The sequence below is a fragment of the Ambystoma mexicanum genome, unplaced genomic scaffold (genome assembly GCF_040938575.1).
Source record: "Ambystoma mexicanum isolate Mex_15411 unplaced genomic scaffold, UKY_AmexF1_1 Mex_scaf1, whole genome shotgun sequence".
Taxonomy (NCBI): Eukaryota; Metazoa; Chordata; class Amphibia; order Caudata; family Ambystomatidae; genus Ambystoma; species Ambystoma mexicanum.
This window is the reverse complement of record NW_027182324.1, coordinates 5,168,029-5,174,028: the sequence shown is the minus strand read 5'-3', so window position 1 is coordinate 5,174,028 and position 6,000 is coordinate 5,168,029. Positions and strand designations below refer to the sequence as shown.

The window sequence follows — 6,000 nt, the reverse complement described above, 5'->3', positions numbered from 1 at the left end:
CAGAGTGTGAATTGAGGAGCACATGTTCGTCTTTACTGGGGACCAAGTTTACACTCATGAATGTGGCAAAACATTCAAATCCGTGAGTGGGTGACCATTAAAGTCCTAGATGCTGCAAATCTCTATATCTGGATATGGAATGACTGAAAAACGTCATGTCTCCAGTGTCATAATGTGTGTAATGCACTAGTAATTCATTTCCTTTATTGACCAGTGAGGTAGCCATGTATGGAGGTGCTGTAGAGTGAAAATCAAGTTTCAAATGGTCAGTGATCCCTGTGCCTGGATGGCTCAGTCGGTAGAGCATCAGACTTTTAATCTGAGGGTCCAGGGTTCAAGTTCCTGTTTGGGTGTACCTTTACTTCTTTTACAAAAAATTAAGCAGGAAATATGAGTTCCTCATTCTAATATTTGCTATTTCTGATGGCATCGCAACCTTGGGCAATATGACTCTAAGGTAGTGGAGTCCAGAGTTCTTGGATGCTTTGCCAACATTTCAAGCCTGACTGTGCTTCTAAATAGCATGAAATAGCAATCTTTGTACAAAGTTTTAATATTGGGGAGACAGATTGGTCGAAAAAAAAGCAGAGAGGCGCTGCTGAGATTCGAACTCAGGATCTCCTGTTTACTAGACAGGCGCTTTACCCAACCAAGCCACAGCACCTTTTTTGCATCTCGTCTCCTTTCCTTCCTCATGTAATCATTTAGAAGTGAAATCCACTTTTTTTAAGGCTGGGCTTCTGTTGCAATATAACTTTTCAAAATGTTTTCCAATTGACTGAAACTCCATTGCACAAAATGAGCATGTCAATAATCGACGATTTAGAGTGGACTGCATTGCCCAGTGTGTGCATTGAGGAGCACATGTACGTCTTTACTGGGGAGCAAGTTTGCACTCATGAATGTGGCAAAACATTCAAATCCGTGTGGTGGGTGACCATTAAAGTCCTACATGCTGCAAATCTCTATATCTGGATACGGAATGACTGAAAAAAGTTATGTCTCCAGTGTCAAAATGTATGTAATGCACTAGTAATTCATTTCCTTTATTGACCAGTGAGGTAGCCATGTATGGAGGTGCTGTAGAGTGAAAATCAAGTTTCAAATAGGTAGAGATCCATGTGCCTGGATAGCTCAGTGGTAGAGCATTAGACTTTTAATCTGAGGGTCCAGGGTTCAAGTCCCTGTTCAGGCGTACCTTTGCTTCTTTTACAAAAAATTAAGCAGGACATATGAATTGCTCATTCTAATGTGTGCTATTTCTGATGGCATCACAACCTTGGGCAATATGACTCTGAGGTAGTGGAGTCCAGAGTTCTTGGATACTTTGCCAACATTTCAAGCATGACTGTGCTTCTAAATAGCATGAAATAGCAATCTTTGTACAAAGTTTTAATATTGAGGAGACAGATTGGTTGAAAAAAAAAAGCAGAGAGGCGCTGCTGAGATTCAAACTCAGGATCTCCTGTTTCCTAGACAGGCGCTTTAACCAACTAAGCCACAGCCCCTTTTTTGCGTCTGATCTCCTTTCCTTCCTCGTGTAATCATTTAGAAGTGAAATCCACTTTTTTTAAGGCTGGGCTTCTGTTGCAATATAACTTTTCAAAATGTTTTCCAATTGACTGAAACTCCATTACACAAAACGAGCATGTCAGTAATCGACGATTTAGAGTGGACTGCATTGCCCAGTGTGTGCATTATTGAGCACATGTACGTCTTTACTGGGAAGCAAGTTTGCACTCATGAATGTGGCAAAACATTCAAATCCGTGGGGTGGGTGACCATTAAAGTCCTACATGCTGCAAATCTCTATACCTGGATACGGAATGACTGAAAAAAGGTATGTCTCCAGTGTCAAAATGTGTGTAATGCACTAGTAATTCATGCCCTTTATTGACCAGTGATGTAGCCATGTATGGAGATGCTGTAGAGTGAAAATTAAGTTTCAGACAAACAGTGATCGCTGTTCCCGGTTAGCTCAGTCGGTGGAGCATCAGACATTTAATCTGAGGGTCCAGGGTTCAAGTCCCTGTTCAGGCGTACCTTTGCTTCTTTTACAAAAAATTAAGCAGGAAATATGAATTGCTCATTCTAATATTTGCTATTTCTGATGGCATTGCAACCTTGGGCAATATGACTCTAAGGTAGTGGAGACCAGAGTTCTTGGATGCTTTGCCAACATTTCAAGCCTGACTGTGCTTCTAAATAGCATGAAATAGCAATCTTTGTACAAAGTTTTAATATTGGGGAGACAGATTGGTCGAATAAAAAGCAGAAAGGCGCTGCTGAGATTCAAACTCAGGACCTCCTGTTTACTAGACAGGCACTTTGACCAACTAAGCCACAGCACCTTTTTTGCATCTGGTCTCCTTTCCTTCCTCATGTAATCATTTAGATGTGAAATCCACTTTTTTAAGGCTGGGCTTCTGTTGCAATATAACTTTTCAAAATGTTTTCCAATTGACTGAAACTCCATTGCACAAAACGAGCATGTCATTAATCATTGATTTAGAGTGGACTGCATTGCCCAGTGTGTGCATTGAGGAGCACATGTTTGTCTTTACTGGGGAGCAAGTTTGCACTCATGAATGTGGCAAAACATTCAAATCCGTAAGTGGGTGACCATTAAAGTCCTAGATGCTGCAAATCTCTATATCTGGATACGGAATGACTGAAAAAGTTATGTCTCCAGTGTCAAAATGTGTGTAATGCACTAGTAATTCATTCCCTTTATTGACCAGTGAGGTAGCCATGTATGGAGGTGCTGTAGAGTGAAAATCAAGTTTCAAATGGGCAGTGATCCCTGTGCCTGGATAGCTCAGTCGGTAGAGCATCAGACTTTTAATCTGAGGGTCCAGGGTTCGGTGCTTCTTTTACAAAAAATTAAGCAGGAAATATGAGTTGCTCATTCTAATATTTGCTATTTCTGATGGCATCGCAACCTTGGGCAATATGACTCTAAGGTAGTGGAGTCCAGAGTTCTTGGATGCTTTGCCAACATTTCAAGCCTGACTGTGCTTCTAAATAGCATGAAATAGCAATCTTTGTACAAAGTTTTAATATTGGGGAGACAGATTGGTCGAAAAAAAAAAGCAGAGAGGCGCTGCTGAGATTCGAACTCAGGACCTCCTGTTTACTAGACAGGCGCTTTAACCAACTAAGCCACAGCACCTTTTTTGCATCTGGTCTCCTTTCCTTCCTCATGTAATCATTTAGAAGTGAAATCCACTTTTTTTAAGGCTGGGCTTCTGTTGCAATATAACTTTTCAAAATGTTATCCAATTGACTGAAACTCCATTGCACAAAACGAGCATGTCATTAATCGTCGATTTTGAGCGGACTGCATTGCCCAGTGTGTGCATTGAGGAGCACATGTACGTCTTTACTGGGAAGCAAGTTTGCACTCATGAATGTGGCAAAACATTCAAATCCGTGGGGTGGGTGACCATTAAAGTCCTACATGCTGCAAATCTCTATATCTGGATACGGAATGACTGAAAAAAGTTATGTCTCCAGTGTCAAAATGTGTGTAATGCACTAGTAATTCATTTCCTTTATTGACCAGTGAGGTAGCATTGTATGGAGGTGCTGTAGAGTGAAAATCAAGTTTCAAATGGGCAGTGATCCCTGTGCTTGGATAGCTCAGTCGGTAGAGCATCAGACTTTTAATCTGAGGGTCCAGGGTTCAAGTCCCTGTTCAGGCGTACCTTTGCTTCTTTTACAAAAAATTAAGCAGGAAATATGAATTGCTCATTCTAATATTTGCTATTTCTGATGGCATCGCAACCTTGGGCAATATGACTCTAAGGTAGTGGAGTCCAGAGTTCTTGGATGCTTTGCCAACATTTCAAGCCTTACTGTGCTTCTAAATAGCATGAAATAGCAATCTTTGTACAAAGTTTTAATATTGGGGAGACAGATTGGTCAAAAAAAAAGCAGAGAGGCGCTGCTGAGATTCAAACTCAGGACCTCCTGTATACTAGACAGGCGCTTTAACCAACTAAGCCAAGCACCTTTTTTTGCATCTGGTCTCCTTTCCTTCCTCATGTAATCATTTAGAAGTGAAATCCACTTTATTTTAAGGCTGGGCTTCTGTTGCAATATAACTTTTCAAAATGTTTTCCAATTGACTGAAACTCCATTGCACAAAACGAGCATGTCATTAATCGTCGATTTAGAGCGGACTGCATTGCCCAGTGTGTGCATTGAGGAGCACATGTTCGTCTTTACTGGGGAGCAAGTTTGCACTCATGAATGTTGCAAAACATTCAAATCCGTAAGTGGGTGACCATTAAAGTCCTAGATGCTGCAAATCTCTATATCTGGATACGGAATGACTGAAAAAAGTTATGTCTCCAGTGTCAAAAAGTGTGTAATGCACTAGTAATTAATTTCCTTTATTGACCAGTGAGGTAGCCATGTATGGAGGTGCTGTAGAGTGAAAATCAAGTTTCAAATAGGCAGTGATCCTTGTGCCTGGATAGCTCAGTGGGTAGAGCATCAGACTTTTAATCTGAGGGCCCAGGGTTCAAGTCCCTGTTCAGGCGTACCTGTGCTTCTTTTACAAAAAATTAAGCAGGAAATATGAATTGCTCATTCTAATATGTGCTATTTCTGATGGCATCGCAACCTTGGGCAATATGACTCTAAGGTAGTGGAGTCCAGAGTTCTTGGATGCTTTGCCAACATTTCAAGCCTTACTGTGCTACTAAATAGCATGAAATAGCAATCTTTGTACAAAGTTTTAATATTGGGGAGGCAGATTGGTCGAAAAAAAAGCAGAAAGGTGCTGCTGAGATTCAAACTCAGGACCTCTGTTTACTAGACAGGCGCTTTGACCAACTAAGCCACAGCACCTTTTTTGCATCTGGCCTCCTTTCCTTCAACATGTAATCATTTAGATGTGAAATCCACTTTTTTTTAAGGCTGGGCTTCTGTTGCAATATAACTTTTCAAAATGTTTTCCAATTGACTGAAACTCCATTGCACAAAACGAGCATATCATTAGTCGATGATTTAGAGAGGACAGCTTGCCCAGTGTGTGCATTGAGGAGCACATGTACGTCTTTACTGGGGAGCAAGTTTGCACTCATGAATGTGGCAAAACATTCAAATCCGTAAGTGGGTGACCATTAAAGTCCTAGATGCTGCAAATCTCTATATCTGGATACGGAATGACTGAAAAAGTTATGTCTCCAGTGTCAAAATGTGTGTAATGCACTAGTAATTCATTTCCTTTATTGACCAGTGAGGTAGCCATGTATGGAGGTGCTGTAGAGTGAAAATCAAGTTTCAAATGGGCAGTGATCCCTGTGCCTGGATAGCTCAGTTGGTAGAGCATCAGACTTTTAATCTGAGGGTCCAGGGTTCGGTGCTTCTTTTACAAAAAATTAAGCAGGAAATATGAATTGCTCATTCTAGTATGTGCTATTTCTGATGGCATCGCAACCTTGGGCAATATGACTCTAAGGTAGTGGAGTCCAGAGTTCTTGGATGCTTTGCCAACATTTCAAGCCTGACTGTGCTTCTAAATAGCATGAAATAGCAATCTTTGTACAAAGTTTTAATATTGAGGAGACAGATTGGTTGAAAAAAAAAAGCAGAGAGGCGCTGCTGAGATTCAAACTCAGGATCTCCTGTTTACTAGACAGGCGCTTTAACCAACTAAGCCACAGCACCTTTTTTGCGTCTGATCTCCTTTCCTTCCTCGTGTAATCATTTAGAAGTGAAATCCACTTTTTTTAAGGCTGGGCTTCTGTTGCAATATAACTTTTCAAAATGTTTTCCAATTGACTGAAACCCCATTGCACAAAACGAGCATGTCAGTAATCGACGATTTAGAGTGGACTGCATTGCCCAGTGTGTGCATTGAGGAGCACATGTACGTCTTAACTGGGGAGCAAGTTTGCACTCATGAATGTGGCAAAACATTCAAATCCGTGGGGTGGGTGACCATTAAAGTCCTAGATGCTGCAAATCTCTATATCTGGATACGGAATG

The 6,000-nt window shown here is 41.0% G+C and overlaps 1 non-coding gene across 1 annotated transcript; it reads right to left on the bottom strand.

The window, feature by feature from the left end:
* Positions 1 to 3,098: 3,098 nt before the first annotated feature.
* TRNAT-AGU (transfer RNA threonine (anticodon AGU)) lies at positions 3,099 to 3,172 on the bottom strand. The gene has a single exon. It is a non-coding gene; the product is annotated as a tRNA-Thr (tRNA).
* Between the last annotated feature and the right edge of the window lie 2,828 nt (positions 3,173 to 6,000).